Here is a 17375-nt window from a genome sequence, read left to right as displayed (position 1 = left end):
TTTCCGTAAGCTTTCAAAGTTATTATCTACATGAAACGACTTTTACGTCAGAATCGGATTTCAACGTACGAACACAGTTTTAATCGTCGAAAGTTTTCCGTTGCACTAATTCACCCCCCCCCCCTCTCTTAATGCTCTTGATTCTAACAATTGGTATCAGAGCGGGGTTAACTCACAAACAGATTAAAACCCAAGAGAGATGGCAAACGCTGGAAACCAAAAGGGACATTCTACTACACGTCCACCCATGTCCAATAGGATGGACTACACCTATTGGAAGACTCGAATGAGGATCTTCCTTATTTCAATAGATTTTGAACTTTGGAATCTTGTCGAAAATGGATTTTCAAAGTCTTCTCTTCTAATGATCGAGTGGAATGAATTGGAGAAGAAGACTTTCGCTCTTAATGCAAAGGCTATGAATGTCTTATTTTGTGCGCTTGATAAAAATGAGTTTAATCGTGTTTCAGTTTGTGAAACCGCGTTTGATATTTGGCATACACTCGAAGTTACTCACGAGACACAAGTAGAGTGAAAGAGTCAAAAATCAATCTTTTGATACACTCTTTTGAACTTTTCTGAATGAAACCGAGCGAGACTATTGGCGACATGTACACCCATTTCACGGATGTCGTCAATGGTCTAAAAGGACTCGACAAAAGTTTTTCGGATTTTGAGCTCGTAAATAAGATTCTAAGATCCCTTCCTAAGAGTTGGAACCCTAAAGTCACTACTAGTCAAGAGGCTAAAGATTTAAACAACTTCCCTTTTGAAGAACTAATCGGGTCATTAATGACCTATGAAATGACATGCAAGGCTCATGAAGAGCAAGAAGACATCCTTCCAAAGAACACGAAGGATATAACACTTAAAACTTTAGATGACCACTTGAGAGAAAACTCAAGTGATGAGGACTATGACGATGACTTGGCACTTCTAGCAAGGAAATTCAAAAAATTCATTAAGAGAAACAAGTTTAAAAACGACACAAAAAATAAACTTGAACCCAAAAAGGACCATGTTATTTGCTACGAGTGCAAAAAGCCGGGACACTACAAAAGTGATTGTCCCCAAGCCAAGAAGAGAACATCAAAGAAGAAGGCGCTCAAAGCAACGTGGAATGACTCGAGCGCATCCGAAGAAGAGGAGTCCAACACCGAGCAAGTTGCTCATTACGCCTTAATGGCCATCGGAGAGGAGGTAACAAATTTAATTGATGTAGATTTATCATTTGATGAGTTATTAAATGCCTTCCATGACTTATTTGATGAATGCAAGATTATTAGTAGAAAATACAAATTGCTAAAAAAGGAGCATGATAGTCTTACTTGTAACTTCGATAAGTTAAAAACTGAATGTTATGATAATTTAGGTTCTTGTATAAAATGACATGATCTAGAAACTATCCAAATGGAGAACTTGCTACTTAAGGACACCTTGAAGAAATTCGAGGTTGGTAGCAAGTCTTTGAACATGATCCTTACAAACAAGAGTCACGTTCCCAAAATAAGTGGAATCGGATTTGTGAGAAATCCACACCAAAATCCAACCACCTTCATAAAAGGCCCCATCCTACATGTTCAACACCAAAGCAAATGCAACTTTTGTTGCAAACATGGACACAAAACACATTATTGTCCATTCAAGAAAATTAGTCCAAACAAATTAATTTGGGTTCCTAAAGGAACCATGATAAACTCTATGCAACATGATAAACAATGTAGATCGGTTTTTGAGGCACCCAAAAGCAAATGGGTACCTAAAAATTATCCTTTCTTGTAGAGACATACACCATTACAAGCTAGGAGCAAGAGATGGTACCTTGATAGTGGATGCTCAAGGCATATGACCAGCGATCCATCTCAATTCTCTAAGCTCACTAGTATAGACGAAGGCCATGTAACCTTCGGAGACAACAATAAAGGTAAAATCATTGGCAAAGGAACCATAGGTAACAAATCCAACTTCTTTATTGAAGATGTTTTGTTAGTTGATGGTTTAAAACATAACCTTTTAAGTATTAATCAATTATGTGATAAAGGATATATCGTCAAATTCAAATCTAATGCTTGCATCATTGAAAAACCACACAAAAACATCCAAAGAACTGTGTTTGCATCATTAAAATAGAATAACGTATACACCATTAACATTAATGATCTTTGCAATGAAATGTGTTTCTCAGTTTTGAATGAGGATGCTTGCCTTTGGCATAGGAGGTTAGGTCATGCTAGCATGAAACTAATTACTTAAATATCATCCAAAGAACTTGTACGAGGAATTCCTCATATCAAGTTCATCAAAGATAACGTGTGTGATGCTTGTTAATTAGGAAAACAAACTAAGAGTAGTTTCAAATCTAAGAATCAAATAAGCACCTCTAGGCCCTTACAATTGATCCATGTGGACTTCTTCGGACCAATCTCTACATCAAGCCTAGGAGGTAGCAAATATGCCTTTGTCATTGTAGATGACTATAGTAGATACACATGGACTTACTTCTTGAAACACAAAAATGAATGCTTTAAATATTTCACTAAGTTTTGTAAACTTGTTCAAAATGAAAAGGGTTTATGATTTCATCAATTCGAAGTGATCACGGTGGAGAATTTCAAAACCATGATTTCCAAGAATTTTGTGAATCTAATGGATACAACCACAAATTCTCTACTCTAAGAAATCCTCAACAAAATGGAGTACTAGAAAGAAAGAATAGAAATTTACAAGAAATGGTAAGAACCATGTTAAATGAACATAGCCTACCCAAATACTTTTGGGATGAAGCCGTAAACACTACATGCTATATTTTGAATAGAGTTCTAGTAAGACCCCTACTCACTAAAACTCCTTATGAGTTGTGGAACAACAAAAATCCCAATGTTTCATATTTTAAAGTTTTTGGGTGTAAGTGTTTCATCTTGAATGAAAAAGATACCTTAGGAAAATTTGATGCTAAATCCGATGAAGGAATTTTTCTTGGTTATTCTTCAGTTTCTAAAGCTTTTCGTATCTTCAATAAAAGAACTTTAATTATTGAAGAATCCATTCATGTTGTTTTAAGTGGGATTTCTGAAATCAAGAAAAACAATTTTGATGATGATGTTAACTTCGATTCTTAAAATTTAAATGAAACCCCTTCTCCAACTAGCAACTTGGATGCATCCACTTCTGAAACATCCTTACCCAAGGATTGAAAGTATGTAGATGCTCATCCTAAGGAGCTAATCCTAGGAGACACATCTAAGGGGGTTCAAACACGTTCTTCTCTTAAAAATTTATGTGCCAACGCCGCTTTTCTCTCCCAAATTGAACCTAAATGTATTGACGAAGCCATGAAACATGATTCATGGATTATTGTAATGCAAGATGAGTTAAATCAATTTGAGAAAAATAAGGTATGGAAGCTTGTTCCTAGGCCAAATGATCATTTAGTTATTGGTACTAAATGGGTCTTTAGAAACAAGCAAGATGAATCTGGTATCGTGGTTAGAAACAAGGCTAGATTAGTGGCCAAAGGTTTCAACCAAGAAGAAGGTATTGATTATTAAGAAACCTTCGCTCCTGTGGCTAGATTAGAAGCCATAAGGATGCTCCTTGCCTATGCTAGTAATAATAATTTAAGTTATTTCAAATGGATGTTAAAAGCGCTTTTCTTAATAGCTTTATTTCTGAAGGAGTTTATGTTGAACAACCTCCCGGATTTGAAAATAATGTTGGGAAATCTTAGGGGCGACATCATATGCACAGCGAAAGAACAAGAAAACAAAATCCCCGATTCTCAAAGAGATGTTCGTCGTCATGCGAAGATTGGTGCGCAAAGTCCGCGAAACTTAAAACTACGTATAGAGTAGATTGTGTTACCTAGGGAGATCGTATATCCCTGTTTCCTTGCATATCCTTAGGAGAGGGTGAAGGAGGTCAAGCGTACTCCTCTCTAACAGTGATCCACAAAGTAGGGTTGCGACGACGCTCCTCAAAACTCCAGGCCTGCTCTGAGGTGGAGAGGGAGAGGAGAATAGGAAAGGCAAGCAAAAGCTCTCTCGCCTATGAGGCTCTGAATCCCTCCTATTTATAGAGGTCCCTATCAAACCCTAATGGGTCCTCCCCTAATGGGTATTGGATCTGCATCCAATAAGACAAGGGCTCCGTCGGATATCCCATATCCGAACCTCTACTCATCGCAATACCTACCATATGTGTGTGACCCTCTAGGCCCAATATCGAGTTGGCCGTGAGTCATACCTGTTAGAACTCCTTCTATCTCAGTGAATTATTATCTCTGTAATAATTCACTCGACTCATCGACTACGGACGTACTAGGCCACTACACCATAGTCCCCAGACGATATAGGGGAATCCAATCTATTGGACCTGTCTGTCCTCAGTTACCGTGTACCTATAGTCCCTCATCCATCTAATATCCCAGAGACTGTATATCGAGCATGGTGTTGTCAGACCCATACGGTTTCTACTCGAGTCTCGCTCTAATCGGATTCTCCCAGAGAACTCTTTCTCTCTCAACCCGAATGACCCTGGCCAGGGATTTGTTTGAGCGAGAACACATGAGATATTCCTCTCATGACGCCGAGAGTGGATGATCCTCTATCGACACTCAATAGCCCTCGTAAAGTCAACTACCACTCCCAATGACCAACTATACTAGATCTGGGATAGCCAAACCTATAAGTCTGGTATCAAAGAGTGGAGCACTCATACAGGACATCCTTGGTGTCTCAAGTCTAAGGACAAGATACACCACTAGGACTACGGAATCACTGTCTGACAATAAGGCATCATCAATCATCCAGCATTCCATAAGCGGATCAATCAGTGAACTCATTCTCCAATGAGCACCTGTACTGTATCCCTAGTATCCCTACATGAGCAGCTATGAGATCAGCTACATCCATCATATGGACGGGTATACAACACACCAGTCTGTCCGGTTATCACGATGTCCCTCTCGAGTAACCTATGACTGGGATTATTTAGGATGTGTTTAAAGGTGAATCGATCTCATTATCGTGATCTCATCACGATCTGATTCTCATTGCACAAATCCAAGGACATCACAATATATATATATGCACATATGCAATAGTTATAAGTGATATACGCCAAAATATAATAAGTAAAAAAATTCTGTATCAAGTCATACGTGCCATCACTCACGTGATTGGCTTGCTGGGCACCTATGACTAGCAATCTCCCACTTGACCTAAAGCCAATCACCTATGTGTCTGATCCCCATCAGACCCCTATGACGCTCAAAGACAAAATGAGACAACGGCTTTGTCAGTGGATCTGCAATGTTATCTTCGGATGGAACTCTTTCCACTGCTACATCTCCTCGGGTTACGATCTCTCTGATAAGTTGGAATTTCCTCAAAACACTTCTGATGAGACTCGGGTTCCCTTATTTGAGTAATCGTCCCATAGTTGTCGCAATATAAGGAAGTCGACTTCTCGCTATCCGGAACGACTCCCAAATCTATGATGAACATCTTCAACCAGACTCCCTCCTTTGCTGCATCTGATGCAGCAATATACTCTGCCTCTGTGGTCGAGTCAGCAGTAGTATCTTGCTTGGAACTCTTCCAGCACACTACTCCTCCATTCAAGGTGTACACATACCCTGAATTCGACTTGCTATCATCGACATCAGACTGAAAACTTGAGTCTGTGTAGCCTTCAACCTTAAGGCTATTACCTCCATAGTCAAAGATCCTTAGTCCTTCTTAAGTACTTAAGGATACACTTTACTGCTTTCCAATGCTCCAAGCCTGGATCCACTTGATACCTGCTCGTGACACTCAGAGCATGCGCTATATCAGGCCTAGTACATAGCATGACATACATGATATACACTATTGTTGAGGCATAAGGTATCATATTCATGTTTGCCCTTTCTTCTAGAGTCTTTGGGAACATACTCGTAGAAAGCGATATCCCATGTCTCATCGGTATGAGACTTCTCTTGGAATTTTCCATGCCAAACCTTTTGACAATGGTTTCTATGTACCTGGACTGGGACAAGCTAAGCATCCTCTTGGATCTATCTCTATAGATTCTAATCCCCAAGATATAGGATGCTTCCCCTAAGTCCTTCATGGAGAAGTGTCTAGATAACCAAGCCTTTACTGTGGATAGCATTCCTACGTCGTTCCCAATGATGAGGATGTCATCCACATATAACACCAAAAAGGTGATAGCGCTTCCACTTACCTTTCTGTACACACAAGGCTCATCTTCGTTCTTAACAAAGTCATAAGATCTGATTGCCTCATCAAATCTTATGTTCCAACTTCGGGAAGCTTGCTTTAGTCCATAAATGGATCTAAGCAACCTACACACCTTATCTGGGCAGTTATTGGACACGAATCCCTCAGGTTCCATTATATACACCTCCTCCTCGAGGTTCCCATTGAGGAATGCGGTTTTCACATCTATCTGCCAAATCTCATAATCATAGTGTGCTGCAATAGCCAATAGAATTCTGATGGATTTTAGCATTGCTACGGGTGAGAAGGTTTCGTCGTAGTCAACACCTTGCCTTTGACGATACCCCTTAGCCACTAGCCTTGCTTTATAGGTCTCTACCTTTCCATCTACTCCGATCTTTTTCTTAAAGATCCACTTGCAACCGATGGGTACAGTACCTTCGGATGCATCAATTAGGTTCCAAACCTTATTAGAGTACATAGAATCCATCTCAGAATTTATGGCTTCTTGCCACTTCCTGGAGTCTATACTCATAATAGCCTCCTCGTAGGTCTGAGGATCAATATCCTCAAAATCCTCTCCTTTTATATGTCCCACATATCTCTAAGGAGGATGGGATACTCTATCAGACCTGCGTAAAGTCGAAACTGGTGTATTAGGTACCTGAACAGACTCGGGTTGTAGAGTGGTGCTTGAGCTTGGTTCTCCAACCTCGCTCAACTCTATCATTCTCCCACTGTCTCCACCAAGAATGTGTTCCTTCTCAAGGAACACTGCTCTCTTAGCTACAAAGACCTTTTGGTCCTCGAGATGATAGAAATAATACCCACAAGTTTCCTTGGGGTATCCCACAAATTTGCATCGCTCTATCCTTGATTCTAACTTATCGGGGTTGTGTCTTTTAACGTGGGCAGGGCAGCCCCAAATCTTAACAATCTTAAGATCAGTCTTCTTCGCTTTCCATATCTCATATGGTGTAGACACTACCGACTTAGTTGGAACTCTGTTTAGAAGGTAAGCTGCGGTTTCTAGGGCATATCCCCAGAATGAGATGGGTAGGTCAGCGAAACTCATCATGGACCATACCATATCTAATAACGTACGATTTCTCCTTTCAGAGACAACATTGAGCTGAGGTGTATAAGGAGGTGTCCATTGGGATAATATCCCATGGTCCTTGAGGAACTGAGTAAACTCTGTACTTAAGTACTCACCTCCTCGATCTGATCGAAGAGTTTTGATACTCTTTCCAGTCTGGTTCTCCACCTCATTCTTATACTCTCTGAATTTCTCAAAGGCCTCGGACTTGTACTTCATTAAGTACACATATCCATACCTTGAGAAATCATCAGTAAATATAATGAAGTAGGAGTAACCTCCAATGGCATGAGTTGACATGGGTCCACATACATCACTATGTATGAGTTCCAACAACTCAGTGGCTCTCTCTCCAGTTCCACTAAATGGAGAGTTGGCCAGTTTTCCACGAAGGCAAGGCTCACAAGTTGCATATGACACATAGTCGAATGGATCTAGATATCCATCATTTAGTAACTTTTGAATCCTTTTTTCATGGATGTGACCTAGCCTACAATACCACATGTATGCACTGTTCAACTCATCTCGTTTCCTTTTGGACACATTTACATTCATGATATGTGGAGTAGTGTCTAACATAAATAAACCATTATGCAATGTTCCTTTCGTGATGATCTTATCATCTAATAATATCGAACAACCATTGTTCTCAAAAACAAATTTATATCCACTAACTGTTAAACATGAAATGGAGATAATGTTTTTGATAATAGAAGGAACAAAATAACATGCATCTAATGCAATAAAAGCTCCACTAGGCAGATGTAGGGCGACCTCACCAACAGCTACTACAGCAACTTTTGCTCCATTACCCATCTTGAGGTCCATCTCGCCTCTCTCTAGTCTCCTAGGCCTTGCCAGAACCTGCAACGAATTGTATATATGGTAAGCACTACCGGTATCCAATACCCATGTGTTATCATAAGAGTCTGACAAATGGAGACTGATCATGAATGTACCTGAAGCTTCATCAAGCTTTTGTTTCGCCCTTTCTGCAAGGTACTCTTTTCAGTTTCTCTTCCAGTGCCCATCTTTACCACAGTGGAAGCACTGGCCTTTGTCCTTTGCTGGGTCTTTCTTAGCAACCTTTGCATTACCTGGTTTGCCCTTGCCCTTTCCCTTCTTAAGGGACCTTTCTGCTTTCCTTTTCTTTTTGGTCTCACCAGTGTAGAGAACTAGCTTCTCTTTCTTAATAGTACTCTCTGCCTCTCTCAACATATTGAGGAGCTTTGGGAGAGTCACCTCAAGCTTGTTCATGTTAAAATTCATTATGAACCGTGAAAAGGAATCTGGTAGGGACTGAAGCACAATGTCCACACACAAGTTATCCTCTAGGACTATTCCTAGACCTATGAGTTTCTCTATCCACTCAATCATCTTTAGGACATGGTTCTGAACCTGTGTCCCCTCAGTCATCCTAGTGCGAAAGAGGCTCTTAGATATCTCATATCGATGAGTCCTTCCCTGTTCCTTAAACAATTTACGGACATGTAGGAGAATAGATCTGGCATCCATCTTTTTATGTTGTCTCTGTAACTCAGGAGTCATAGAGCCCAAAATATAGCACTGAGCAAGAGTGGAGTCATCAATGTACTTCACGTAGCGCGCGATCTCTTCCTCGTTTGCCCCTTCTTCGGGCACAGGCATCACTATATCAAGGACGTACACGATTTTCTTCGCTATGAGAACAATTCTCAAGTTACGGAGCCAATCCGTATAATTTGGACCAGTGAGGCGATTGACATCAAGTATGCCACGTAAGGGATTTGAAAGCGACATTTTCTGAAAATAAAGATGCAGCAGAAATGAATATCATGCAGATTTTACAAGAAATAAACTATCAAGATATGGACTTATATCTTAATATGCTCCCACTATTTTACTAACGAGTCACGCGACACCCTCAGCACGTGAAACGGAAGTCTCCGGCAGACTTCTAGTGGGGATCAGGATCCAATCAGCGTCTTAGTGTAACCTCGAGGGACTCGACCAATCACACTAAGCCTAAAAGGTAGGCAACTCTTGCCGATCACAACTCCTTGTGATTCCCATCCTGTTCGGCCTCCGAATCACCATGGCCTCGAGGGACTCGACCAACCATGATGCTCGGTTAAGTCAACACCTTCGTTACAAGATGAGTCTGATTTGATGATATACCCTCGAGGGACTCGACCAAGTATACCATGCCCTCAGATCACCGGTGACATCTCTATGTCGTAAGCAAGATAGCGAATCGCGATATAGGTGAGTCTCGAGGGACTCGACCAACTCAACCTACTCCGGGAATCGGTTCCTACTTATAACGATGGAAGGCCATGTGGGTCAATCTAATTGCCTCACGTTTACTGACTTAATATTATCGAGAGATGTTTCTATGATTTGGTCTCCTAATATGACATGTCACATATATACATATTTAATATATATCTACATCGCATTCAAATATATATACATATCTAGTATGTGTATAAGCAATCACACCAGATGATCATGGACCACAACCTAATATGATTAGGCCTTAGCCAGTAGGCCTAATCACTCACATCAACATCTATGTGTGCAACGGTGCATCTTCATGCCCTGTGATCGTCCATCTCGTCCTCGTCGGTTCCGTCGACATCTTGATGCATCTTCATGCATCATGATCGTCCGTCTCGTGGGTCCTACTATCGCATCCATGCTCCCGCTGTGCCTCCTCATATGATTACAACTTAATCATAGGCACGCAGGTCCGACAATAAATGAGAAATATAATGGAGGCTCGTAGACCTCAATAATAATAATCACAAGTACACACATCACACGGTCCATGATCATCCGTCCACACATTTATACATCACATGTATAAATAATCATCATCATGTAGGACAACTAGATAATAATAAAAATAATAATCAACTAAACCTTTTAATTAATTAATATTTTTTGAATTCAGGGACATGTAGGGAATTTCTCAATTCCTAAGGGTATTTTCATAAAAAGATAGAAACTGGAATTTCTCAAATTCACAAGGGCAAAACTATCCTTTTACCCAAAACCCTAATTCCCTCTTACTACTACCGCCGCCGCCACCCTGCTAGCGGTGGCCTGTGCGGCGAGGCGAGGGTGCTGCCCTCGCCTGCAGGCGGCACGCCCACTGGCGGCGCTGCCGCTACAGGTGGGCACCCCCGCGGGCGGTTCTGCTGGTGGGGCAACGCCCGCAGGCGGTGCTATCCCGCCGGGCGGCCGCCCCTATGTGGGGGGGGGGGGGGGGGGGGGGTTTCGCCCGAGGGAGAAGCGGCGGCAAGCGCCGCTGCCCTGCGGCGCCTCACCCCGCGGGAGAAGTGGCCGCAGGCGCCTCTACCCGTGGGCTGCCAGCCCCGCCGGACGCAAGCCGGCTGCAAGCAGGCCGCCGACCGGCTACTGTAGACGCAACCCCTGTGCTGCCCGCCTTCGGCTGCGCTGCACGTACGCAGATCGAGGGCAGCAACTGTTGCTGCCCTTCCTTGGTTTTGCGTCAACGATTTTGACGTCAAAAGTCTTCCTAAACACAGCACACACAGTTCAAAACCAATCATTCGCATGAACAACCTGGCTCTGATACCACTGTTGGGAAATCTTAGGGGCGACATCATATGCGCAGCGGAAGAACAAGAAAACAAAATCCCCGATTCCCAAAGAGATGTTCGTCGTCATGTGAAGATTGGTGCGCAAAGTCCGCGAAACTTAAAACTGCGTATAGAGTAGATTATGTTACCTAGGGAGATCGTATATCCCAGTTTCTTTACAGATCCTTAGGAGAGGGTGAAGGAGGTCAAGCGTCCTCCTCTCTAGTGGTGATCCACACAGCAAGGTTGCGATGACGCTCCTCAAAACTCCAGGCCTGCTCTGAGGTGGAGAGGGAGAGGAGAATAGGAAAGACAAGCAAAAGCTCTCTCGCCTATGAGGCTCTGAATCCCTCCTATTTATAGACGTCCCGTGTCAAACGCTAATGGGTCCTCCCCTAGTGGGTATTGGATCTGCATCCAATAAGACAAGGGCTCCGTCGGATATCTCATATCCGAACTTCTACTCACCGCAATACCTACCATATGTGTGTGACCCTCTAGGCCCAATATCGAGCTGGCCGTGAGTCATACCTGTCAGAACTCCTTCTAACTCAGTGAATTATTATCTCTGTAATAATTCACTCGACTCATCGACTACGGACGTACTAGGCCACTACGCCAAAGTCCCTAGACGATACAGGGGAATCTAATCCATTGAACCTGTTTGTCCTTAGTTACCGTGTACCTATAGTCCCTCATCCATCTAATATCCCAAAGACCGTATATCGAGTATGGTGTTGTCAGACCCATACGGTTTCTACTCGAGTCTCGCTCTAATCGGATTCTCCCGGAGAACTCTTTCTCTCTCAACCCGAATGACTCTGGCCAGGGATTTGTCTGAGTGAGAACACATGGGATATTCCTCTCATGACGCCGAGAGTGGATGATCCTCTATCGACACTCAATAGCCCTCGTAAGGTCGACTACCACTCCCAATGACCAGCTATACTAGATCTGGGATAGCCAAACCTCTAAGTCTGTTATCAAAGAGTGGAGCACTCATATAGGACATCCTTGGTGTCTCAAGTCAATGATCAAATACACCACTAGGACTACGGAATCGCTGTCTGACAATAAGGCATCATCAACCATCCAGCATTCCGTAAGCGGATCAATCATTGAACTCATTCTCCAATGAGCACCTGTACTGTATCCCTAGTGTCCCTACACAAGCAGCTATGAGACCAGCTGCATCCATCATATGGATGGGTATACAGCACACTAGTCTGTTTGGTTATCACGATGTCCCTCTCGAGTAACCTATGACCGTGATTATTTAGGATATGTGTTTAAAGGTGAATCGATCTCATTATCGTGATCTCATCACGATCCGATTCCCATTGCACAAATCCAAGGACATCACAATATATATATGCACATATGCAATAGTTATAAGTGATATACGCCAAAATATAATGAGCAAAAAGATTCTGTATCAAGTCACACGTGCCATCTCTCACGTGATTGGCTTACTGGGCACCTATGACTAGCAAATAAAAGCCTCCCTAATCATGTATTTAAATTAACCAAAGCTCTCTGTGGCTTAAAACAAGCCCTAAGGGCTTGGTATGATAGATTAAGTACTTTTCTTATTGAAAATAATTTCACAAAAGGTAAGATCGATACTACACTGTTTATCAAAAATTCTGAAAATAATTTTCTCATTGTTCAGATTTATGTTAATGATATTATCTTCGGTTCTACGAATGAATCTTTTTATGAATCTTTTGCTAAAACCATGAGTCTCGAATTTGAAATGAGTTTGATTGGAGAATTAACCTTTTTCTTAGGCTTACAAATTAAGCAACTAAACAATGACATCTTTATTAGTCAAACTAAATATGCCTTAGATCTACTAATAAGATTTAATATGAATAGCCCAAAAGCTATTAACACTCCTATGAGCACCTCCACTAAGTTAGAAGTTGATGAAAGTGGAGAAAGCTTCGATCAAAAAACTTATAGGGGTATGATAGGAAGTTTACTTTACCTCACTGCAACTAGACCAGATATCATGTTCAGTGTAGGACTTTGTGCTAGGTTTCAATCGAATCCTAAGATATCTAATTTTAAAGTGGTTAAAAGAATACTTAGATATCTTAAAGGTACCACAAATCTAGGATTATGGTATCCAAAATCGAAAAATTTGAGTTAATTGCTTATGCTGATGTGGATTTTGCTGGGTGTAGACTAGATAGAAAAAACACATCAGGAACATGTCAATTTTTGGGACATTCCATTATTTCCTGATCATCTAAGAAACAAAACTCGGTTGCACTATCAACAACCGAAGTTGAATATATTGCAGCCAGTGCATGTTATGCACAAGTTGTGTGAATGAAAAACACCTTAGAAGATTATAAAGTCTATCTTAAAAACATTCTCATTAAATATGATAACACGAGTGCAATATATTTAACAAAGAATCTCATTCAACACTCAAGAACAAAACATATTGATATTAGACATCACTTTATACGAGATCATATTACTAATCATGATTAATCATAGAGTTCATAGATACTAAGCATCAACTAGCTGATATTTTTACAAAACCTCTAAGTGAAGAACAATTTGATTTCATAAGAAGAGAATTAGGAATATTGATGTGTCCGAATGCATAAACTTGTTAAAATTATTATTCGGACTTTATTGATTGAATGATCAAATTACTTAATTACCATTATATGCCTAAAATAACATGTTAGAAATTAATACAAAAATTTCCATAACAATGAGCATATCTTCATGATTGTATAGTCTTGTCCGATTGTATGAAAGTGTTAAATTTTCAGTTCCAATCGGATTTCATGAATACATTATTCTGTTTCGGACTTAATAAACATATGACAAATATAGTTTGATTCACATCATTGATTTTTGACAAATAGAATCATCTAGCAAATGCATATCTTTTAGACTTATCATGTGAAAAATATTCTCTTTGAGAAATATATTTGATGATTCCTTCTTATAAAAGGAAGATATTTTTATGTACAAGGATTTGATTCACATAAATATCCTGATCCTTGTAAAGCATGCTTTAATAACCTATCTATTTGAATTACACAAATGACTTTCCTCCTTCATGCAAAAAGATAATAACAAATAAAAAGGAAGAAGTTTTTACTCTATAATCTTCATGTCATGTTGAGATGTTTTTCCTATCACTCTATATAGATAAATGACATGAAACCTATATATGGCATCACACGTATATTTAAAAGTTGTTTATATCGTTCTCCTTTTTGTTGATGACAAATGGGGAGAAATATATGAACTGATGCTATAAATGCCATATTATGTTAAAAAAAAAATAGATATATGAATTGATGCTATGATTGTGCCATGCTTGCATCATCGAAAATATATGAATTAATGATAACTATGATTGCCATATTAGCAATATGCCATATTTGCATCATGTTAAGATATCAAGAACTTGCATCGTAGTCCTACGTGTTGATATCTTACCATGTGATGAAATGCTATGATTGCTAAAATACTTGAAATGTGAGCATTATATTAAGATATCAAAATCTTACTTCAAAATTTTACATGTTGATATCTTACCATATGATGAATTGCTATCATTACCATCACTCACATTTGAAATTTTAAAATGAATGTCAAGCCTTGACATCATACATCATTTTCAGAGAGATACATCATAATGAGAATCATGATAAGAGTATTGATAAGGTTAAATGATTTTAACTTATCAATATGTCTCTTGAATTCAAAGGCTTTGAATTCAAGAATGACTTATCTCAATTATGGCACATAGATAGGGGGAGTTAAGATTAACTCTGTTATTAATTGATTGTCATCATCAAAAAGGGGGAGATTGTTGAATCTCGGATTTTGATGATGACGTCAATTGTTATTTGTTATCTAATCCATATGTTGAGATAAGTATGCAGGATTAACTATGATGAAAGTAAGACATGCAGCAGGAGTTGAGCTGGAGTCAAAGACTATGATCACGTTGCGAGTTCGAGAGCTCGATGGAAGTCCGGACGGTCGTCGGAGGTTCTGCGGAAACAAATCCGAGAAGTCCAAGAGCTTGCCAAAAGAAGCTCATCAAAACATGCCAAGTGGATCGTCGCAAGTCTAGGAGTTTGTCGGAAGTCCGCAGGAGCATCATCGACGGTTCATCGGATGATCGACGGAAGCTCACCGGAAGAAGCGATTGACGCACCGGAGCAAGTTGTAGTAAATGTCTTAAGAAATTCGTAGTTCACACAATGATTAAGTTAGAAATGGGAGGTGATCCCATTAACTTAATCTTGGGGCAATTGGGCCCTTGACAGACCCAAATTGGACCGAATGGATCAGCCCATTCGGACCCAGATTACTTTGCCATAGGTGGCACCGCTTGGGTCGGTGGTGGCACCGCCTGGGTCGGTGGTGGCACCGCCCAGGGCTTAGTCTCTGGCTATGCGGTGCAATCGCCTTTGATAGAGGTGCAACTTCCTGAGCTCGATCTCCGAGCTTTGGCTGGGTGGTGCAACCGCCCTAGTTAGGCGGTGGCACTGCCTGAGCTCGATCTTCGAGCTCTAGCAGGAGGTGCAATCGCCCCTGTCAGGCGGTGGCACTGCCTAGAGGCTCAGTCTCCGAGCTCTGCCAGGTGGTGCAACCACCCCAGTTAGGCGGTGCAACCACTAGACCCCGAAATTCCGGGAAATGACAGTTTTGAGCTCCAAATTCAAACTAGTTTGGGGCCTATATATACCCCACCCTTTCTTGCATGAAAGGGCACCGAAAATCCAATCTGACTCTATGATTTTTAGAGCACAAAAGTGTTGTTAAAGGCTTGAAGTCCTCCTCCCTCTTTTCTTCCAAGTTTTTATCTTTTAAGAGAGGAGAGAAATTTTGTAAGGGTTGTCTCCTAAGCCCGTCAAAAGAAGTGAATCTGTAAAAGGGTGGTTGGCCTTCGCCTATTGAAGGAAGGCCTCTAGTGGATGTTGGTGACCTCGTCGGAGGAGGAAGCCAAAAGTGGATGTAGGTCAAGATTGACCGAACCACTTTAAAATTGCGGTGCTCTCTAGTTTGCATTTATTCTTGTTGCTTACCTTACTACAAACCTCCATATGTGCTTTACTTCCTCTTTACTTTTGCTACACTATTTTACAAACTCACTTTCAAGTTAAGTTTCCAAAAACGGTTTTACGTTGGAAATCGGTTTTATCCTATGAACATCATATTTCAGTTTGCATTCCGATTTCTATCTTAACTGCAAACTTCCTACCTTACTTTATTTCAAATACATTTTCGTAAGCTTTCAAAGTTATTATATGCACGAAATGACTTTTACGTCGGAATCGGATTTCAATGTATGAACGCAGTTTTAATCGTCGAAAGTTTTCCGCTGCACTAATTCACCCCCCCCTCTTAGTGCTCTTGATCCTAACATTGACTTTCATCATCAAAATTTGAGATTCAATAGTCATCATTGCTGTTATATAAACTAAGATTTTTCTATCAAATTCTTTCCTAAAATATCTTGGTTTTTACTTGAAAATTCATCAAGAAACTGCTGTTTCTTCGATGACAATTCTACTTTTACAAGACAACACATATCTATAGCAACTTCCACTGATTTCTGTCAAAACTTTGCTGCCATCTGCCATAGATCTAAAACTTTTTTCCCTAACCTTCATCCACTACCATCATAGCCCTAAAACTCCACTAAACCACACCCTCCAACTGCATCCAAAATAAGCCTAAATCGTAGCCTACATCCACCAATCCACCAACCCTTTCAACCACCACTTCTCTCAACATATACATGCCTTAACCTGACAACAAAAGAGAGATATTAACATTACAGATTTGGAGGCATATACTATGGCATCTGAGGAGGCAATCAATGTTAAATTTGAAGCCTTCGAGGCACGAATGGAGGATAAGATTCGGACCCTCTTTATCGAACTCAGTTTGGGCTGACCACCAAGCCTGAAGAAATCACATCAAGGAGAGAGCTCTGACTAATCACACCAAGCCCAAAGAGATGACTTCCAAGAGAGAGGGGGCTCTATGACTGATCCTAACTATCCACACATGAGGGTGGACTTCTCTAGATGGGAAGAAGGAGAACCCATTGGTTGGATCTCGTGCGCGGAGTGATATTTTCGGTTCCACAAAATCGTGGACGCATCTATGGTGGAAATTATGGTTATACATCTTGAAGGGGATGCCATACAGTAGTTTAACTATTTTAAACACACTCACACTTATGGAGTCCTCTCATGGCGACAATTCAAAGAAAGACTGCTGATCCGCTTCAGACCAACCGATTACGAGAACATTGACGGACAACTAGCAATGATCCGACAAACCTCCACCATTCAGGAGTACCAAATCATGTTTGAAAGGTTATCTAATCAAACTCATAATTGGTCTGAAAAATAGCTATTAGGGACCTTTATTGAAGGCTTGAAGCTAGAGATCCGGGGAGAAGTTAAA

General features: G+C 40.7%; 1 pseudogene; it reads right to left on the bottom strand.

Moving 5' to 3' along the window:
- Positions 1 to 5492: 5492 nt before the first annotated feature.
- The window catches only part of LOC135596441 (uncharacterized), a 63153-nt pseudogene continuing 51270 nt past the window's right edge, over positions 5493 to 17375 (bottom strand).

This window comes from Musa acuminata, chromosome BXJ1-11, assembly GCF_036884655.1.
Source record: "Musa acuminata AAA Group cultivar baxijiao chromosome BXJ1-11, Cavendish_Baxijiao_AAA, whole genome shotgun sequence".
Lineage (NCBI taxonomy): Eukaryota > Viridiplantae > Streptophyta > Magnoliopsida > Zingiberales > Musaceae > Musa > Musa acuminata.
Note: the sequence above shows the minus strand (reverse complement) of the source record. Positions and strands in the feature narration are given on the sequence as shown.